Source organism: Lissotriton vulgaris, chromosome 1_1, assembly GCF_964263255.1.
Source record: "Lissotriton vulgaris chromosome 1_1, aLisVul1.2, whole genome shotgun sequence".
In the NCBI taxonomy this organism is placed as follows: domain Eukaryota; kingdom Metazoa; phylum Chordata; class Amphibia; order Caudata; family Salamandridae; genus Lissotriton; species Lissotriton vulgaris.
The window spans coordinates 1246769362-1246792543 of NC_141685.1; the positions used below are offsets into that span (position 1 = coordinate 1246769362).

General features: G+C 48.9%; 1 protein-coding gene across 1 annotated transcript in view; it reads left to right on the forward strand.

Annotated features, from left to right (window-relative positions):
* The window catches only part of CDC73 (cell division cycle 73), a 754132-nt gene that overhangs the window by 119360 nt on the left and 611590 nt on the right, over positions 1-23182 (forward strand). The window lies entirely within an intron of this gene.

The following is a 23182-nucleotide window of genomic DNA, read 5'->3' on the forward strand; positions in this document are numbered from 1 at the left end:
GTAAAAAGTCTTGGCAGACCCCAGTTGGTTTACAGACGTACAAATGATAGCCCATCTGCTCTCTTTTGTGATAGTGTGGGCGAGCAGTTGGGCGCATCGGAGGATAGTGCTAAGCATTTGGTGACGCTCACCGAGGCAATAAATGTGACACTCGCTCGAACAAATCCGAGACCAATTAATAAAAAAAGAAGTCCTATGTTAATATAAATTGATACCAAGAACTTCGTTACCAAGTACTTTTATTATAAATTTTAGCAGCAAAGTAACCTGTTCGCTTAAATGCATCTTTACGCACAATGCTTTCTATAGGTGAAAAGGCATAAATAGCTTAGTTATTTGCGTTTGTTTTCTGGGGGTCTCTTTGGGGCTGTAGGGGGGGGCAAGGTCCAAAGTACCACCAACAGACACTCCTTACCTGCCATAGGGCGTCTGATTGCAGAGGTGCTGATCGGGTTGGTAGCTGTGTGCGCTGTGGTAGTGAGAAAGTGCCTCTTTTGCATGGTGAAGCCCCCACTTTATGTCTGGTTTTGATGTGGTTTAAATTGAAGTGCACAGGGTCCCTGCCACCCAAGTCCCCCAATTGGTACTTGTTCTCCCTGTAAGTCCCTAGTAAATGGTACCCTGAGTACCAAGGGCCTGGGAGATGAAGGTCCCTTGGGACCCCCCCCCCCCCACCCCCTCAATGGACCTTGCCCTTGCATTCCACCGGGAGCGAGAAAATGAGTCGACCTTGCGCTATTCCTAGGTGCCATGCCAGCTAACACTGCCTGAAGGCATAGGTAAGTCACTCCTCTAGCAGGCCTCGCAGCCCTAAGGCATGGTGCACTATACCCAGGCTTTCCTGTTTTCAGTTTCTATTTTTGGTAAATTCTGTGTTTTTTTTCAGTGTTTTCAAGTGATTTCAATACCTTAAAAAGTGGTTACACATGTTTGCGCCATTAAAAACAAAGTGTTTTCCCATGTTTATGGAACTTTTTGCTTTTATTATTGCTTGCTTTCTGCACTGATAGTTCATGGTATATTACGTTTAGTGTATGAGGTCCAAATATATTTTTTCAAATCAAACTTATTGTAGTACACCATCATATACTTAAGTGAATCTTTAGTCATGCACACTCCCCCTTTCGTTCCCATTGAAACTTTTATCTGTGAAAAGGCGCTCTCAACATTGGCACTTGAGACCAGCAACGCCAAAATAGCCAGTACACAATTTGCTGACTCTGGCCACTGACATAGCTTTCCATGCCAATACTGGTACACCTGAAGATTGTGATTCTCTGCGACAGGTTCTGCAACATGTGTGTTGAACTGGGCACATATGCCCTGAGAGTTATTGATGCGGTCAAAAATGAAGCAGCACTTTTGAAACGCCAGAGAAAATTACTCTGTATGGAAGGGATCTATAAATTGTGCAGAGTTCCACAGTGAGGCTTCATTGAGTCAAGTGCCATGGTTGGTAAAGGGCAATTTCTCATACATTGTAAAATAAATTTCTGAATTGCTCCTCAACATGTATTTGCTTAGCAAGTGGTAAGCATTCTAACATGGAACATGTTGCAGTGCCAAAGTCACTAAAAGGGTCGCCCATCCTACTCTCAAGGAGATGTTTCACTTCCACACCAATTATGCTGAACACTTGGTAGACAAGGGTTTTTAGGTCGAGTATTTATACTCTAACCTATTACATCTGAACCAAAGTCTCTTGAACCAGCAGATTTGCTACAATGCATGTTGGGCACTCGAGAATGAAGCTTCCCCAGGCGCGAGCCTGGCCTCGCACACCATCATCAAAGGCTTCTGCTCCCCCTCACTCACACCCCATCCCCATATGCTCCTTTCCTCCCTCCCACTCGCTGGCTCCCCCCCCCCACCAGCTGGGCTTAGCAAGCTTTTGCACGTACCAGTCATGCATGTCTTTTCTTTCCCTCCCCTCCCTCCTCCACCTCCACCCCACTCTCTCTGCTGTTCCTCCGCCTCCCTCCAATGCTGTGGGAACCACAACAGCTTGTTGAGCTCATTTGCCATCGCAAACCCTGTCGGTACTAATGAGAAGTATACCAACACTAATGATTTCCAAGAGGCTCGAGATGAACTAATAACAATTGAAACATCACAAAATTAAGACAGCATTTATAGCTGAACATTTTCTTTACCATAAATTAGGTAAGTCTGTCATCTCTACTCAGTCTTGAGTAAGTATCTCTTTACTGTCCGTGGTGCTCGATGTATTTCAATGAACACAGACTAGATCCGCTCTACCCAGGACCCTGAGAGCAGCGTCAGCACAAGTCGTGCACCCTACACACTAGGTACAAGCAGCGCTTGATTGCACATAGAGAAGACACGTAACGTTCTCTTTTTGCTAAATGCATTAACCTACACCTTTATTCCGATTTACAGGGATTAAGCTGCCAGCAGTCCTGTAGAAGCCCAATTGGGGACTTCATAAGGTACGCAGCACATTTGCCTGTTGTCTGTCTAAAATTAACGCTCCCGACGTCAGACACCATTGGTAAACACAGCATGCCGACGCCATTAACTTAAAGATATCGGCACCAACAATGTGTCTTGACCACTAGTAACCAGGGGGCCGAGACTTTGACATGTTTGGCGCTAATGCCAACATACACACGCCTCTTTCTCGGCTAAAAACATCAGTGATAAAGGCGTACACTTAACCGCCGCGGAGACACCCATAACACTGAGTTCGAGGCATGAGGGCTGCTGAATTCATATCTGTGCATAGATCGCCGCCTAGTGTTGGGTCCGGATGATTGCACATTGTTGTCCTGGAAGAGTCTTCGAAGTATCACAAGATAGGTGGCTCCTCCCCTGGACTACAGTGCGCATCGGCATCCTCTCCATCCCCAGATTGTTTTTTTCCGCCATTGGGTTCGGATGTCTAATCTCAACTCTCAGTTAAAAAACTTGTACTCTTTCTATTCCTAAGGCCAAAAGGCCTTCATAGCGTCGGTATTGTATCGTTCGGTGCCTGGCCCTTTCGGTTCTTCGATCGGCGTTAAAAATAAGTTTTTCTCTCGACAAAAGAGGCCCAGACTACATCGACGATGGAACGGACCCCGTTTAAGCGGTGCCCCGTTTGTAATTCAAAATATTCGAACTTAGATGTGCACCCAGTGTGCAATACATGTTTGTCCCCCGACCACGACTAGTCAAAATGTTTTGCCTGCTCAAGGTTCAGCTCAAAGAAGACTATTAAACTTCGACGCACGGCGAGGCAGTCGGCCCAGCAGTCGGCTCCAGCACCTGCGAACATCTTCGATGCCGGGGACGAGGCACTCTTCCAGGATGAGGAAGAGGCGGAAGAAGACGTTCCCGAAGAAATGTCGGAACCGGCGTCGGAGCAGGACTCCAATTTCGAGGTGGACGAGCCAGACGAGGAGTTCGTCCACGACCAAGACGTCGTTGAGGTAGGGTACAACGATGAGGCCCTTGCGGCCGTTGATGACGACTCCGGTGGAGAACTGAGTCCGCCCGCAGTTACGGGGCCTATCATTAACATTCAGCCCTCACCGGCTCCGGTCTAGGCATCGCCGAAAGGCCTTAGCCAAGATCCATCCTCTCGGTCTACAGCCCCGCGACATAGCCAGGCTAAGACCCTTTCTAAGGAGCCATCGGTCGATTCTGCGAAACCGAAACAGATGGAGCCGAAATCGAAACCGAAACTACTCAAGATGGTGGTCGGTTTGACGTCGACTAACACCTCGAAGGTTGTCGACGATCCTTCGACGCCGAAGATACCAGTCGGCGCCAAGACTGGTACTTCGAAGCAGTGCTCGGCCACCAAGCACGTCGCCTCGAAGGGTTCGGCATCGGCGCCAGCGTCGACGACCAAACATGGCGCGAAGGGCAAAGGACTTCCGTTGGGTAAAGTTCTCCAGCCACCCCTCTCAGGACTCAAGGCTGGGCTGGCGAAGAGGGTCGAAGCCACGGCCAAGGACACCCCGAAATTGTCGTCGACGTCCAAGGATGGAGGCGCACCGCGCCGGGAGCTCGATTCGACGCGGTCAAGCGAGCGGCCTACACAGGCGTCGAAGAAACCCGAAACAGCCGCTTCAGGTTCGAAGCATGCGGAATCGACGCCGCTTAAGTTTGGCCTTCCGCTCACGGCCCCTCCAAAGCATCTCGAGGCTTCCAAGATGGCGAAAGTGTCCTCACATGCACAGGTCGTCTATCATGAGCCTTCTTACGACAACCAGGCAAAACTGTTCATTGACTTGGAGTCGGGCAGGCTTACCGTCCACAAGCGGAAGATTGCGCCTGAACATCCTTTTGAAGGTTACAGGATTCCACTCAAAAAGAAGATGGTCTCCACCACCTCTCCGGTTCTTGTTGAACCTCTTCAGGACTATTCGCACCATACTGTTCATTCTCCAACACAAAGTGAGGAGGACTTGAATGTGGACTATGGCCAAATGGCCTTCTCTTACAACACTGACACTGATCAGGATGTCTCAAATCAATGGGCAGGAGCATGAGATCAAGGCGATGACCCTGATGACCCCCATACCGCTCCAGACTCTGTCCTACAATGTGAAACAATCTCCAACTGAGGACACTGCAGCATTCAATGCATTAATAGAGCGGGCAGCCCTTAACCATGACGTCGAAATGCATGCTGAGCCAGTGGATGAAGATTTCTTATTTGACACCTTCTCCACATCTGAACGCTCCACCAAGACTCTGCCCATGCTTAAGGGGGTCCTCAAGCATGCCACAGCCATTTTCAAGGAGCCAACCAAAGCCAGGGTTATCAATCCCCGGATCGACAAGAAATATAGGCCTGCCCCAGTGGACCCCACCTATATCAAAGGCCAGCTCCCCTTGGACTCCCTCGTGGTGGCTAATGCACACAAAAGGGATAACTCTCTCAATCAACTGGTGACGCTCCCCCTCCGGACAAAGAGTCCAAGATCTTTACAGCGTGTTGCAGCGCAAGCCGCTAACATTTGGAGAATAGCCAACACACAGGCCCTGTTGGCTAGGTACGACAGGGCGCACTAAGACACCCTAGAACAATTACTGCAGCACATGCCTGATATGTACAGAGAGGCAGCAGAAATGGTTATACAGGAGGGAAAACTGATCTCCAATGCGTCAATCAAATGCGCACTGGACGCAGCAGACGCTGCAGCAAGGGCAGTAAATACTAGCGTGATGCTGCGACGCCATGCATGGCTGCGCATCTCAGGGTTTAAATCCGAGATCCACACTACTCTTCTCAATCAGCCGGTTAATCCGGCCTTCCTGTTTGGACCGGAAGTTGACACAACACTTGAGAAAATGAAAAAAGACACAGACAGCGAAATCCATGGGGGCTCTCCAGTCACAGCAGTTTCGGGGCAGTTCCTTTCGTCGCTCCGGTAACCGGGGAGCAACAAGAGGACAGGCTCTACAGCATTCCCAGTACGCCAAGGGCAACACGCAATCTGCCTACACTAAAAACACCAGAGGTGGATACCGTGGGAACAGCGCCAAAGGGAGAGGCCGCGGCAATAACGCCAGGTCCTCCACTCCCAACAAACAGTGACTTCATGTCACTGCCCCCCGACCATCTAACACCTGTCGGGGGGAGACTCCAGCAGTTCCTGCCACTTTGGGAAAACATCACAACAGACAGGTGGGTGAGACAACTTATCCAGTACGGCTATTGTCTAGAACTAACCTCCACCCCCCCCAACATACCCCCAAGAAACCGTCCTATGTCCGCAGAGCACTCGCTCTTATTGCAGCAAGAAGTACTCTCCATGCTGCAAAAAGGAGCCATAGAACTCGTGCCTGTCGAAGAAAGGGGTGCAGGGGTGCAGGGGTGTACTCCCTGTACTTCTTGATTCCAAAAAAGGACGGGTCCCTGCGGCCCATTCTAGACCTCAGACCCCTCAACCAATACATCCTTTCGGAGCACTTTCACATGCTTACCTTACAACAAGTCCTGCCGCTGCTCCGTCAGGGCGACTTCCTAGCCACCCTGGACCTCAAGGATGCGTATTTCCACATTCCCATTCACCCAAGTCACAAAAAATATCTCAGGTTCACAATCAACAGTCAGCATTACCAATTCAAATTTCTGCGTTCGGGGTCACTACTGCTCCCAGGGTTTTCACCAAGTGCTTGGCGACGGTGGTGCCGCACCTTCGCAGGCAAGGTGTTCACTTGTATCCCTACCTGGACGACTGGCTCGTGCAGGCCAAATCTGCCATGCAGTGCGGCCGCGACATGTCGCGGACCATTCACCTCCTTCACAGTCTGGGGTTCTCTCTCAACTACGCAAAGTCTCACTTGCAGCCAGCCCATGTGCAACAATACCTGGGGGCAACACTAAACACCCAGTCGGCCACGGCGCAGCCGAACCCGGCCAGGGTCAACAGCATGCAAACGCTCATCCGGAGGTTCCAACCTCAGCGATCCCTCCCAGCGCAGGTGTTCATGCAGCTGATCGGCATGATGGCATCCTGCATATTCATAGTCCCGCACGCGAGGCTGCACATGCGTCCCCTTCTAGAATGCTTAGCCCATCAGTGGAACCAGGCTCATGGCCGTCTAAAAGACCTAGTGTTGGTGACCGGTCGTGCTTACAACTCTCTGCATTGGTGGACTCCACAAAACCTTTGCAGGGGACGACCGTTCCAAGAGCCTGTCCCACAGATAGTGCTAACGACGGACGCATCTCTCCAGGGTTGGGGAGCGCATGTCCTCCACTACACAGTGCAGGGACTATGGACAGCACAACAGCAGAGGATGCATATCAATGTGTTGGAACTGATGGCGAACTTCATGGCATTAAAGGCATTCAAGTTGCACCTCTGCAACAAGGTCGTGTATGTCCGGACGGACAACATGACAGCCATGTATTACATCCAGAAGCAGGGGGGCACACACTCCCCGCAGCTGTCTCACCTAGCCCAGAGCATGTGGAAGTGGGCCATTCAGAGGAACATCTTCCTCATGGCGGAGCATCTCCCGGGTGTCGTCAACCAAATGGCGGACCTACTCAGCAGGCACAGTCATCAGATGCACGAGTGGGAGATCCACCCGTCGGTTCTCCATCCGTACTTCCAACAGTGGGGTCATCCAGACATCGACCTCTTCGCCACAAGCGAGAACGCAAAATGCCCAAACTTCGGCGCCTGGTTCCCACACCCGCAGTCTCAGGGCAATGCGATATGGATGAACTGGCCAGGCAGATTTGCGTACGCTTTTCCGCCAGCCCCCCCTCATACCTCTGGTGGAGCGCAAACTGCGACAGCACTCCATGACACTCATCCTGGTTGCTCCAACGTGGGCACGGCAAGCTTGGTACACCACGTTCCTGGAACTTTCAGTGGTGCCTCACCAACGGCTGCGCCTCACTCCCAGCCTCCTCACTCAGAGCCATGGCAACATTCAGCACCCAGATCCCCAACAGTTGAACCTTGCTATTTGGCTCCTGAGGTCATAGAGTTTGGATACCTGAACTTGCCTCCTGAGTGCAGGAACATCATCAAGGAGGCGAGACGACCGACTACCAGGGCCTGCTATGCAGCCAAGTGGAAGCGGTTTGTTATTTACTGCTCCAACAATAACATTAATCCATTGGACGCATCTACGCAAAACATCATATGTTACTTATTGCATCTGTACCAATGCAACCTGGCATACAGTTCCATCAGGATCCTTCTGGCGGCCATAGCCGCTTACCTTCAAAACAGGCAACACCTTTCCGTTTTCAGGGTGCCTGCCATTAAAGCCTTTCTAGAAGGACTTAAGAGAGTAATCCCTCCCAAACACCCCCCTTCACCAGTCTGGAACTTAAATATCGTTCTCACCAGACTCATGGGGCCACCCTTTGAGCCTCTCCATTCCTGTGAGATACAGTTCCTCACCTGGAAGGCGGCCTTCCTAATAGCTATTACATCGCTGCGGAGGGTCAGTGAACTGCAAGCCCTCACAATTCAGGAACCCTACCTGCAAATCCATGCGAATAGAGTGGTGCTTCGCACCAACCCTAAATTCATGCCAAAGGTGGTTTCGCAGTTCCACCTTAACCAGAATATAGAACTGCCAGTTTTCTTTCCTAACCCTGATTCAGTGGCAGACAGAGCACTGCACACCTTGGATGTCAAAAGAGCTCTCCTGTATTACATCGACAGGACAAAAGATTTTCGAAAGACTAAACATCTGTTCGTTGCATTCTCTCCACAACATAAAGGCAACCCTATCTCCAAGTCAGGTATAGCCAGGTGGATTGTTAAATGTATCCAAATCTGTTATCAGAAAGCTAAGCGCACATTAACAGTTCCCCCTAGAGCGCATTCCACACGCAAGTTAGGGGCTTTCATGGCTTTCCTGGGTAATATTCCTCTGGAAGATATATGTAGAGCAGCCACATGGACCACCATACATACATTTACCAAACACTACTGCGTAGATGTACACTCCAAACAGCAAGCTGCTGTAGGACAGGCTGTTCTCAGAACTCTTCCAGACTGCTGCAGCTGGCACGGGCACCCGCCGGTAAGGAGGAAACTGCTATTTATTCTATGCACAGATATGAATTCAGCAGCCCTCATGCCTCGAACGGAATATGCTACTTACCAGTATGCATCTGTTCTTGGCATGAAGGGCTGCTGACATTCATATCGCCCGCCCTCCTCCCCGGTGCCTGTCGCAGCTGTAGCTCTCAGAATCATTTTCAGGCATGGTCATCACTTTCAGTATTACACTCCATCTCTGCCACAATGGCGAAAAACAATCTGGGGATGGAGAGGATGCCCATGCGCACTGTAGTCCTGGGGAGGAGCCACCTATCTCGTGATACTTCGAAGACTTTTCCAGGACAACAATGTGCAATCATCCGGACCTAACACTAGGCGGCGATCTATGCACAGATATGAATGTCGAAACAAAATGTATTTACCTATGCCTCCAAAATATAAGTTAAACACCACTTGATTGAGGATAAACAATAGTTTATTAGTTTACCCCGACAATGATTTATGTCTTTGAATCGTATCTTAGTTAACGACAATTCTCTTCATTGTTTTCAAACAACAGACATAAGATTACCATCAACCTCATATCTAGCCATATACAATTCAAAAAAGTGATTTGTGCATGTAAACAGTGCAGAAGAAACAATCAAACACAATTAAGGAAAAAATACATACTCTTAACATGGACACAAATTGTCATAAATAAAAATCAGAACAAAACAGTTCACAGAAGCAAATCACAATTAAAGGGCGAGTGAGAGAAAACTGTTTTTTGTAAAAATTCAACCCTCAACTCGTCAAACACAATCAATATGTACTCTTGAAGAAAGAAAGCCCATTTTATGCATCAGTCGTATTGACCCTTAGTGACAGGGAAAATGCTGACGCGTTTCGAATCCTGGAACTTGTTTACAGGATTCTCATCAGGGCGCTGTGATTGTGGTCCATGGGAACTGTTTATGAAAAGAGGAAAGGAGGATTTTATTCAAGTTTTGGACCTCTAGCCATTTGTAACTGTAAAAAACACACGCATGAAGATGCGGGTTACCTTGTTTTGTGATGCCACGGAGGGCTCCTACTTGGATGGAGGATCGTCTATGCCACGTGAAGTTTGGGCTGCAACAGAGCACACCTTGTAAGTATAGTGTAATGGGCAGGGGTGTGGGCTGGCCGCGAGCTACGTGAATATTAAAAGTTTACCTTAGATGCAAGCCGTCCTTCGGCGGGTGTGCCGGTAACGGAGTTTTAATTCTCCATGCTATCGTGGTTTATCTGAAATTGGAGAATTTAAAGGAGGGTTGAAATAAATCAACGTGGCTGAAGCCGCTTGTAACGAAATTAGCAAATCGCCGGTGAACTTACTTGTATGCCGTGACGCATTGGCAGGCTCGCCGGTAATGAAGGCTTTTTTTGTTTGGGATCTACGGAGCAAAGAGGGAGACGGGTGTAACTTGTCTCATTCATTTAAAAAAAGGCATTACGTCCCAGAGACGGGTTGCGGGGGTTGAGTCTTACCGTCAATTGACGCGGGGAACTCTGCTGGTCAAACTTGCTTGGAACCGGCACACTCTGTTAGTGTTTGTGGCTATTCTGTGCTGTGCCAAGCCGGGTTCCTGAAACTAACACCATGTGATATGCACTCGTCCAATCAGGGACAAGGCCATTTTTGGTGATTTATGGAAATTGGAGTCAGAAATCGAGTTTATGCCCGATTGATTTCACTCAGAGAGTTAAGGCCCGTGTTGACGCTGTCAAATTTTAAGATCAAATATGCCTCTTTGCGAAGTAGCATAGGGCCCGATGTAGGTGGCCTTTACCGGTCGGTAACGGCCGATTTCGGCCGCTACCGACCGGTAAATGGGTCAATGAGATGTAGGGGGACCTTGTTTACCGATTCGGTATATTTACCGAATCGGTAAAGTTACCGAATCTGTAAAATACCGAATCGGTATTCATACCGATTCGGTATTTTACATATGTAGATGGGACTCTTCTGAGTCCCAGAGGCCTTACAGAATCGGTATTTTACCATGAAATAAAACCTCATGGTAAAATACCGATTCTGGTGTGCATGCACATGTGTGCATGCACACCTATGCCATGTGACAGGCAGACCTGCCCTTAGGGCATGTATGCCTGCCACATGGCACCCACGCCTGTTTAGGGGGTACCAGGGGGTGTCAAAGTGACACCCCCTGCACCCTTGTGAAATTCGGTATTTACCGATTTGGTAAATACCGAATCGGTAAAGCCTATTGATTCCTATGGGCTTTGAAGCCCATAGGAATCAATAGGCTTTACCGATTCGGTATTTACCGAATCGGTAAAAGGGAACATCTGGATTCCCTACATACCAACCCCTCACATTTACCGAATCTTGATTACCGAATCGGTAAAATTCGGTAATTTTCGGTAATTAAGATTCGGTAAATGTTACTTACCTACATCTGGCCCATAGTTTCCACATCTGGATAGCGTTTAGGGTCTATCCAGACCAATGCTGTCCATTTAAAATCATTTTCAGTGTGGTTATTGTTTAAAAAGTGTTCCACCATTGGCGCGGATGTCACTTTTCTCTTAATGCGAGAACGGTGTTGAGTGATTCTCGCATTGATAGGTTGGTTTGTTTTCCCGATGTAGACTCTTTTGCAAGGACAAACCACTGCATAGACGATGTTTCGGGTTTTGCAGTTTGTGAAAACCTCGTGTTTCCACTTGGTGCCATGATTGGTGAAAGTGTCACCCTCTAATGTGGTGGAGCATGATATACAGTTTCCACATTTGTGGTGCCCACGAAGAGGTTTCAAATTCCACTGAGCTATAAGGTCACTTTTGGGTGGAGGGATATAGCTGTCTGCTTTGATAAGTTGTTGACCAATGCTCATATTTTTCCGCATTGCAAAGATGGGTTTTGAAAGGGGGTACTCAAGGGATTCCAATAAATGCCAATTCTTACGGATGATATTTTTGAATTGGTTTGTGTGTTGACCAAATGTGGTAACACACACCAGTTTGTCCATTTCCTTCTTTTGTTTTGTCTGTAGGAGTGTGTCTCTGGGGGTGTACTTGGCCCTGTTTTTGGAATGTTTGAGCAATTTTTTGGGGTACCCTCTTTCAGCCATCTCACTGCAAAATCTGGTTGCGTGTGAGTCAAAGTCTTTGAGATCGCTGCAATTGCGTCTGATCCTTAATAGTTGGCCGTAGGGCAGATTGTCCTTTAGGCTTTGCGAATGCGAGCTGGTGTAATGAAGGATCGTATTCCTGTCTGTTTTTTTCTTATGCAAAGAGGTTGTCAACTTAGACTCACTGGTGCCTACTGTGACGTCAAGAAAAATCATTTCTTTGGAACTCGAGTTCAACGTGAATTGGATATCAGGGTGCCTGGAGTTGAGCCATACATGAAATTGATCAAGTGCCGTCTGGCTCCCCTGTCACAGGAGCCAGACGTCATCAATGTATCTGAGCCATTGAATGATATGGTCTGAGAAGGGATTATTGCTGTAAATGAATCTCTCCTCGTATTTTGCCATATACAACACCGCCAGCTCCGGCTCATAAGGACAGCCCATGGCCGTCCCTTTGATTTGTATGAAGAAGTCGTTCTCGAACTTAAAGTAATTGCTCCGCAGAGTGATTTCAGCCAATGCAAGAATAAATGAGGAAGGCACTCGGTGGGGTCTTTCTCGTTGTTCTAGATACAGCTCAATTACCTCAAGTGCCTCGTCCTGCGGTATTTGGGTGTATAACGATGCGACATCCAATGTCACCATCAAATCAGAGTTCATTGAATGTGCGCCCCTCAATTCGAGTGATAAAGTCTGTGGTATCCCTGAGGTGCGATTTCACATGTGTTATGCATGGTTTCAAAAAGAAGTCAATGTATTTTGATATGGGTTCTAACACAGAATCGCACCCGGACACTATGGGTCTTCCAGGTGGTGCCTTCTCGTTTTTATGAATCTTGGGTAAGAAATAAAGGATTGGCGTCCTTGGTGACTTTTTGTTCAAGAATTCAAACTCTTTAGGCCCTAAGAACCCCTCGTCCAAGCCTGTCTGCGTGATTTTAGTTATTTTATCCTGGATGGCGAGGACGGGATCTTCTTTGGACGGTCTGTACCACTCCCGATTATTCACGTGTAGTTGGCCTTCAGTGAGGTACATGGGACGGGGCAAAAGGACCACCGCCCCACCTTTATCTGCTTGCTTTATAACAATTGACGTGTCAGATTTCAGATCACTAAAATCACGCAGACAGGCTTGGACGAGGGGTTCTTAGGGCCTAAAGAGTTTGAATTCTTGAACAAAAAGTCACCAACCCATATCAAAATACATTGACTTCTTTTTGAAACCATGCATAACACATGTGAAATCGCACCTCAGGGATACCACAGACTTTATCACTTGAATTGAGGGGCGCACATTCAATGAACTTTCTGATTTGATGGTGACATTGGATGTCGCATCGTTATACACCCAAATACCGCAGGACGAGGCACTTGAGGTAATTGAGCTGTATCTAGAACAACGAGAAAGACCCCACCGAGTGCCTTCCTCATTTATTCTTGCATTGGCTGAAATCACTCTGCGGAGCAATTACTTTAAGTTCGAGAACGACTTCTTCATACAAATCAAAGGGACGGCCATGGGCTGTCCTTATGCGCCGGAGCTGGCGGTGTTGTATATGGCAAAATACGAGGAGAGATTCATTTACAGCAATAATCCCTTCTCAGACCATATCATTCAATGGCTCAGATACATTGATGACGTCTGGCTCCTGTGGCAGGGGAGCCAGACGGCACTTGATCAATTTCATGTATGGCTCAACTCCAGGCACCCTGATATCCAATTCACGTTGAACTCGAGTTCCAAAGAAATGATTTTTCTTGACGTCACAGTAGGCACCAGTGAGTCTAAGTTGACAACCTCTTTGCATAAGAAAAAAACAGACAGGAATACGATCCTTCATTACACCAGCTCGCATCCGCAAAGCCTAAAGGACAATCTGCCCTACGGCCAACTATTAAGGATCAGACGCAATTGCAGCGATCTCAAAGACTTTGACTCACACGCAACCAGATTTTGCAGTGAGATGGCTGAAAGAGGGTACCCCAAAAAATTGCTCAAACATTCCAAAAACAGGGCCAAGTACACCCCCAGAGACACACTCCTACAGACAAAACAAAAGAAGGAAATGGACAAACTGGTGTGTGTTACCACATTTGGTCAACACACAAACCAATTCAAAAATATCATCCGTAAGAATTGGCATTTATTGGAATCCCTTGAGTACCCCCTTTCAAAACCCATCTTTGCAATGCGGAAAAATATGAGCATTGGTCAACAACTTATCAAAGCAGACAGCTATATCCCTCCACCCAAAAGTGACCTTATAGCCCAGTGGAATTTGAAACCTCTTCGTGGGCACCACAAATGTGGAAACTGTATATCATGCTCCACCACATTAGAGGGTGACACTTTCACCAATCATGGCACCAAGTGGAAACACGAGGTTTTCACAAACTGCAAAACCCGAAACATCGTCTATGCAGTGGTTTGTCCTTGCAACAGAGTCTACATCGGGAAAACAAACCAACCTATCAATGCGAGAATCACTCAACACCGTTCTCGCATTAAGAGAAAAGTGACATCCGCGCCAATGGTGGAACACTTTTTAAACAATAACCACACTGAAAATGATTTTAAATGGACAGCATTGGTCTGGATAAGACCCTAAACGCTATCCAGATGTGGAAACTATGCTACTTCGTAAAGAGGCATATTTGATCTTAAAATTTGACAGCGTCAACACGGGCCTTAACTCCCTGAGTGAAATCAATCGGGCATAAACTCGATTTCTGACTCCAATTCCCATAAAGCACCAAAAATGGCCTTGTCCCTGATTGGACGAGTGCATATCACATGGTGTTAGTTTCAGGAACCCGGCTTGGCACAGCACAGGATAGCCACAAACACTAACAGAGTGTGCCGGTTCCAAGCAAGTTTGACCAGCAGAGTTCCCCGCGTCAATTGACGGTAAGACTCAACCCCCGCAACCCGTCTCTGGGACGTAATGCCTTTTTTTAAATGAATGAGACAAGTTACACCCGTCTCCCTCTTTGCTCCGTAGATCCCAAACAAAAAAAGCCTTCATTACCGGCGAGCCTGCCAATGCGTCACGGCATACAAGTAAGTTCACCGGCGATTTGCTAATTTCGTTACAAGCGGCTTCAGCCACGTTTATTTATTTCAACCCTCCTTTAAATTCTCCAATTTCAGATAAACCACGATAGCATGGAGAATTAAAACTCCGTTACCGGCACACCCGCCGAAGGACGGCTTGCATCTAAGGTAAACTTTTAATATTCACATAGCTCGCGGCCAGCCCACACCCCTGCCCATTACACTATACTTACAAGGTGTGCTCTGTTGCAGCTCAAACTTCACGTGGCATAGACGATCCTCCATCCAAGTAGGAGCCCTCCGTGGCATCACAAAACAAGGTAACCTGCATCTTCATGCATGTGTTTTTTACCGTTACAAATGGCTAGAGGTCCAAAACTTGAATAAAATCCTCCTTTCCTCTTTTCATAAACAGTTCCCATGGACCACAATCACAGCGCCCTGATGAGAATCCTGTAAACAAGTTCCAGGATTCGAAACGCGTCTGCATTTTCCCTGTCACTAAGGGTCAATACGACTGATGCATAAAATGGGCTTTCTTTCTTCAAGAGTACATATTGATTGTGTTTGACGAGTTGAGGGTTGAATTTTTACAAAAAACTGTTTTCTCTCACTCGCCCTTTAATTGTGATTTGCTTCTGTGAACTGTTTTGTTCTGATTTTTATTTATGACAATTTGTGTCCATGTTAAGAGTATGTATTTTTTCCTTAATTGTGTTTTATTGTTTCTTCTGCACTGTTTACATGCACAAATCACTTTTTTGAATTGTATATGGCTAGATATGAGGTTGATGGTAATCTTATGTCTGTTGTTTGAAAACAATGAAGAGAATTGTCGTTAACTAAGATACGATTCAAAGACCTAAATCATTGTCGGGGTAAACTAATAAACTATTGTTTATCCTCAATCAAGTGGTGTTTAACTTATATTTTGGAGGCATAGGTAAATACATTTTGTTTCAATTTACTGTGGCCCTACCTACCCTCCCTCCCATTGGGCCCAGCCACCCCTTTGTTTCTATACAGATATGAATGTCAGCAGCCCTTCATGCCAAGAACAGATGCATACTGGTAAGTAGCATATTCCTTTTCAAACAGCGCAGTAAGACACACGCCTTTTTCACAGAGACCTAAACAGTATTAGCTCTAATGTCCGCATTGCCCAACAAAGTCAGTAAGGCGTGGAAAACCCAGGGTTCGAGGCATGTGGGCTGCTAAATTCATATCTTTGCATTAGATCGCCACCTAGTGTTGGGTCCGGATGATCGCACATTGTTGTCCTGGAAGAGTCTTCGAAGTATCCTGAGATGGGTGGCTCCTCCCCTGGACTACAGTGCGCATGGGCATCGGCTCCATCCCCAGATTGTTTTTTTCCGCCATTGGGTTCGGATGCGGTCTCGACGTCTCTCCGTCGGAACCGAATAAACATCATTTTTTACGGCCAAAAGGCTTTGGGTTCTTCACGTCGGTATTGTTTGCGTACGGTCTCGAGTTTCTTCCGTCTCTCGGAGCCGGAATCACCGGAGTTTCTTACAACTCTTCGGACATCGAGGCCTTCTCATCGCGACTCGACACTAAGTTCCCAACATGGAGCGGAGTCCGTTTAAACTCTGTCCGCTCTGTGGGTCCAAATACCCACATATAGATGTACACCCGGTATGTAATAAGTGCCTTTCGCCTGACCATGACGAAGGGAGTTGCCGGGCCTGTGCGAAGTTCAGGTCGAAGAAAACTCTCACGATTCGGCGCGCGGTGCGCCTTGTGGCCAAGCAGGCGGCCCCGGATCCAGATAACATCTTCGGCGACCAAGAAGAAGAGGACCAGAGCCGTCATCTTCAAATCTCCCCGCCTGAGACGGAGGTCGAGGCCGATCCGGAATATGACGACGACGGAGTCGTGGGTCAGGGCCTTGAATACGTCGACGAGGTAGGGGACGACGCGATGGTTTATGGGGCCGAGGAAGATAGCTCAGGGGACGAGCTATGCCCCGAAGTTGAAGAACATCAGGAGGGGGTCGCGGGATCGCCTGTCGGCCTTACCCAAGACCCTGTAGCGCAAGCCACGGCCCCGCCTGTCGGCCCGGCCACGGACATACTTGCTGCGCCTAGGGTTTCGAAACCGAAACTGAAAGCAACGGTCTCGACTGCACCTAAAATGGCCGACCCGAAACCGAAACCGAAAGTGAAGGACTCGAACGTCCCTAAGATGGCGGTCGCAACGGCAAAAACAAGTAAACCGGCGGCCTCATCGACTCCGTCGACCTCCGGTCCACAGAAGTCGAAGAAACACGGCGATTCCACAGGGTCGAAATCGGCGCCAGAGGAGAGATCCTCTAAGAAGGGTGGCACGCACAAGACAAGCGCGCCGGCGCCGGCGAAGCCTGCTAAAGCAACCGACGCAGCACCGGCTCCAACGGGGACATCTGCGCATCGCTCCAGGGACTCGGGGTCGGCGCCGTCCATCCCTCTAAAAGACCTACGGAACGTCGCATCCGAAGGCAAGGCCACCCCGTCGGTGCCAAAGACATCGGTCACCGACGCATCTCTCGTGGCTGCTTCACTACAAAGGATTAAGGACAAGGTTTTTCCCTCGTCGACGCCAACGCCATCGGCGCAGAAGGCGGCAGATGTCCCGGTCAAGCCGGCAAGCAAGCTCCTCTTCCTTCTACCGCCAAAAGTGGTGCCAAAGGCCTTTTCCTCGAAATCGACGCCAAAGAAGTCGGATTCTTCTACGGCGGGGACATCTTCGGGTCAAGTGCTCGACCCCGAAGAGGATTCGGAGTGTTTTATAGACGCGGACACGGGGAAGTTAACCCTTTATAAAAGGAAGATCACTTCGCAGCCGGTGGAATCCTACGTCATTCCCCTAAAGAAGAAGAAGTTTCCACAGGACGCCTCTGTCCTCATGGAACCTATTCTGCCTCCTCTGGGAAGGAGCCCAACACCGTCTCCAGACCACTCTGACAGTGGGGACTATGGTGAAGATGAACAATACACGTTCCCAGTAAATGAACCTGATGCACAGCCAGATTCTTATTATGGCATTGGGGACCAAGGCAACCAAGATGTGGGGCAAGACCCACAGTCCTTCAGTACACGTGCATCCCCTACGGAGGATTCTGCAGGTTTTCATGCACTAATTGAGAGGGCAGCTGCTAATCATGATGTGGACATGCATGCTGACCCAGTTGAGGAAGACTTTCTATTCGACACGTTTTCAGTTTCGGAAAGAAATGTAAAGACACTGCCTATGCTCAAAGGGGTCCTCAAGCATGCTGCGGACATCTTTAAAGAGCCTACCAGGGCGAGGGTGGTCAACCCACGTATTGAAAAAAAGTACAGACCAGCGCCTGCAGACCCTGCATACATTCGAGGACAGTTGCCGCTTGACTCCTTGGTGGTAGCAAACGCACGCAAGAGGGCCAACTCCCAAACAACGGGTGAAGCTCCTCCCCCGGATAAGGAGTCCAAAGTGCTAGAGGCAGGAGGCAAAAGAGTGGCTGCACAGGCTGCCAATTTCTGGCGTATTGCAAATACACAGGCACTACTGGCACGTTATGATCGATCACATTACGACACACTAGAGCAGATTGTAGAACACCTGCCTCCGCAGTTTCAAGAAGGCACCAAAATGATTATACAAGAGGGACAACTGATCTCCAACGCGGCCATAAAGTGCGCACTTGATGTCGCGGACACAGCCGCTAGGGCCGTTAACACCAGTGTCATGCTCAGAAGACAGGCTTGGCTCCGCATATCGGGGTTCAAACCTGACATTCAAACAACCATACTTAATCAACCAGTCAATCCGGATAGACTGTTTGGTCCAGATGTTGACACCACCCTGGAAAAGATTAAAAAGGACACTGAAACTGCTAAATCGATGGGGGCCCTACAATCTCAGCAGTTTCGGGGCAATAATTTTCGTCGCTCAGGTGCCCGTGGAGTCACCAGAGGACAGATGGGTCAACAGTCACAGTTCCCTAGAGGTGGAGCACAGTCCTCGTACCCCAAACAAAACAAGAGGGGCTACAGGGGAAACAGCAACAAAGGACGTGGCAAAGGAGGCAACAATTCACGCTCCTCTGCCCCAAGCAACCAGTGACTCTCTGTCACTGCCCCCCGACCATTTAACACCTGTCGGGGGGAGAATACAACAGTTCCTGCCCGTCTGGACCAACATCACCACAGACAGGTGGGTGCGACAGCTTATCCAGTACGGTTATTGTCTAGAGTTAAAGTCCACTCCACCCAACATTCCACCAAGGCAAAGGCCTATGTCCGCAGAGCACTTGCACTTATTGCAGCAGGAAGTGTTGGTGATGCTGCAAAAAGGGGCAATCGAGCTCGTGCCAGTGGGGGAGGAAGGCACGGGGGTTTATTCTCTGTACTTCCTCATTCCAAAAAAGGATGGATCTCTACGGCCAATTCTGGATCTCCGTCCCCTCAATCTGTACATACTGTCAGAGCATTTCCACATGCTCACACTGCAACAGATTCTTCCTATGTTAAACAAAGGAGACTTCTTAGCAACCTTGGATCTCAAGGATGCTTATTTCCACATTCCGTTACATCCGTCCCACAGAAAGTACCTCAGGTTCACTATCCAGGGCACGCATTATCAGTTCAAAGTCCTACCCTTCGGAGTCACAACTGCCCCAAGGGTCTTTACCAAGTGTCTGGCGACTGTAGCAGCGCACCTCAGGAGGCAGAACATCCATGTCTACCCCTACCTCGACGACTGGCTCGTTCAAGCCAGATCGGAACAGCAGTGCGCCGCGGACATGTCGACTACCATTCACCTCCTTCACGACCTGGGTTTCTCGTTGAATTACCCGAAGTCACACCTTCAGCCGGCACACGTCCGGCAGTTTCTGGGTGCGACAATCAACACCCTGACGGCCTCGGCACAACCAAACCAGGCCAGGATAGACGGCATGCAGTCCTTAATCCAAAAGTTCAGACCGGGACACTCGCTTCCAGCAAGAGTGTTCATGCAGTTGATAGGCATGATGGCCTCCTGCATCTTCATAGTCCCTCACGCACGGTTGCATATGCGCCCGCTCCAGGAGTGCTTAGCAAATCAGTGGACACAGGCTCAGGGACAATTAACAGACCTAGTGTTGGTTACCAGTCGGGCATACAACTCTCTGCATTGGTGGACTCCACACAACCTTTGCAAGGGCCGACTGTTCCAGGAGCCAGTGCCACAGGTTATCCTGACAACGGACGCATCTCTCCAGGGATGGGGAGCACACCTGCTCACTTACACAGTGCAGGGACTATGGACGACGCAGCAACAGAAGATGCACATCAACTATCTAGAACTGATGGCGATCTTCATGGCACTCAAGTCCTTCATTGTACATCTGTGCAACAAAGTGGTGTTAGTCCGGACGGACAACATGACCGCGATGTACTACATCCAAAAACAGGGGGGCACCCACTCACCACAGCTGTCTCACCTGGCTCAGAGCATGTGGAAGTGGGCCATTCAGAGGAACATCTTCCTCATGGCAGAACACCTCCCGGGGAAGGACAATCAGATGGCGGATCTGCTCAGCAGACACAGTCATCAAATGCACGAGTGGGAGATACATCCATCGGTACTCCAGCCGTACTTCCAAAGGTGGGGGCGTCCAGACATAGACCTGTTCGCCACAAGGGAGAACGCAAAATGCCAAAGCTTCGCCGCCAGGTTCCCACACCCCCAATCGCAGGGCAATGCGATATGGATGAACTGGTCAGGCAAATTTGCTTACGCTTTTCCCCCGACACCCCTGATACCACTGGTGGCGAGGAAACTACGGCAACACTCCATGACACTCATCCTAGTTGCTCCAACGTGGGCGCGCCAAGCATGGTACACCACGTTCCTCGAGCTCTCAGTGGTCCCGCATCAAAGACTGCGCCTCACGCCCAGACTTCTGACGCAGAACCATGGAGAAATTCAGCATCCAGATCCGCAACAGCTCAACCTAGCGATCTGGCTCCTGAAGTCTTAGAGTTTGGATACCTGAACCTACCTCCTGAATGCATGGACATCATCAAGGAGGCAAGGAAGCCGTCAACCAGAGCATGCTATGCCGCGAAATGGAAGCGTTTTGTCATTTACTGTGCAAACAATGACATAAACCCGCTAGATGCGTCTATCCCTAACATCATTTGCTATCTGTTACACCTTTACAAGTGCAAACTAGCGTACACTTCTATTCGGATACATCTATCCGCCATCGCAGCTTACCTTCAGAATAGGCAGCATCTCTCAGTCTTCAGGGTGCCTGCCATTAAAGCGTTTCTTGAAGGCCTGAAACGAGTCATTCCCCCAAGAACACCGCCAGCTCCCGTGTGGAACCTCAATGTGGTCCTCACCAGGCTGATGGGACCACCGTTTGAGCCAATGCACTCGTGCGAACTGCAATTCCTAACGTGGAAAGTTGCTTTCCTAATTGCCATTACGTCACTAAGACGCGTAAGTGAGTTGCAAGCACTCACGATACAAGAGCCTTTCATCCAGATTCATCCAAATAGGGTGGTACTACGTACTAACCCCAAATTCCTTCCAAAGGTGGTGTCACACTTTCATCTCAACCAAACTATCGATTTGCCTGCATTCTTCCAAAATCCACAAACAGTGGCGGAGAGGATGCTCCATACCTTAGACGTACGGAGGGCATTGATGTACTACATAGACAGGACACAACACTTTAGGAAGACAAAACAACTCTTTGTTGCCTTCTCACCACAACACAAAGGCAACCCAATTTCCAAAGCAGGAATAGCCAGATGGATTGTTAAGTGCATCCAAATCTGTTATCATAAAGCCAAGCGCACTTTAACAATACCCCCAAAGGCACACTCCACACGCAAGTTGGGGGCATCCATGGCTTTCCTTGGAAACATTCCTCTAGAGGATATTTGCAGAGCAGCCACGTGGGTTACACCACATACCTTTACAAAACACTACTGTGTTGATGTACATTCCAAACAGCAAGCGGCTGTAGGGCAGGCTGTTCTCAAGACACTTTTTCAGGTTTCTGCAGCTGGCACGGGCAACCGCCGCTGATGGAGGGACTGCTATGTATTCTATGCAAAGATATGAATTTAGCAGCCCACATGCCTCGAACTGAATATGCTACTTACCAGTATGCATCTGTTCTTGGCATGTAGGGCTGCTAACATTCATATCGCCCACCCTCCTCCCCGGTGCCTGTCGCAGCTGCAGATATACTATTGTATTCAATCATTAGCATGGACATCCTTTACACTTGCCACTCCATCCTCTGCCACAATGGCGAAAAACAATCTGGGGATGGAGCCGATGCCCATGCGCACTGTAGTCCAGGGGAGGAGCCACCCATCTCAGGATACTTCGAAGACTCTTCCAGGACAACAATGTGCGATCATCCGGACCCAACACTAGGTGGCGATCTAATGCAAAGATATGAATGTTAGCAGCCCTACATGCCAAGAACAGATGCATACTGGTAAGTAGCATATTCATTTTGCAGCGTGAATCTTTCTGGATTCACTATACTGTGCATTATTCCGCAGTCTTGTGGTTGGGTTCGGAATCGTAGTCTTTCCTTTGTTTTTTTTTGTTTTTTCGTAGCCCAGGTGGGCGTCTACGTCCCACCCTTTGGGTATCTCCGCTGATGTCGGCACGCTTCCTGTGGAAGCACCCACTCTTGGGCGCCATCTTCAGATTCTTTTTTCTGCGGTTGATTCTGGATCGTTCCCGAGAGGGCTCCAGACCTTTTTGGAGAAAAAGAAAAGACGCCGTTTTTTTGGATGAAAAACATTGGAGAAGACTTCAGGAGACTAAATCATCGAGAAGATCGGCGAAAGAGGAAAGAAAGTTCCAGAACTTCGATTTTCCATCGAGGAATGCGAGCGCAGGGGGCCACATGAATGCATGAGATGTACAAGACTCCTTTCAAGTTCTGCGCGAATTGCCACCCCAAGTACGCACAGAAGGACCAGCACCCGGTTTGCAACCTCTGCCTTCCAGTAGACCACAAGAGCAGCGACTGCTACGCCTGCTTCGTTTTTACGCCGAAAACTCTTCGAGTTCGAGTGAGACGGAGAGTAGCCAACGCCACGATGCAGGGCAACGGCCAGCCTCCATCCCTTCCAAACCTGGGCCTATCTTCAAACGAGGAAGACAACAACAACAACGCCGCCGACGAAGACGACGGCTACATGGTCGTAGAGACCGATATTACGAAGACTCCAAAGAAGGCAGGAGACTCGACGGCCCCTAAAGCCCCGAGAGACCAGGAGTCTCGAAAGATCGAGGGAAAATCCTCGAAAGCGCCGGCGCCGAAAGCGCACCTAAACCCAGGCCCAGCGGATCCTCTGAGAAGGAGTCCCCGGCATCGAAAGCTGAAGAACAGCTAAAGCTGTTGAAAAACATCTCCGAAAAGGAACGTCCGACGCCGAGGGAGAAGGACCCAAAAAAGGCCCCAGCGCAGACGCCGAAGATAAGCTCGGTGCTGAAACCTTCGACGC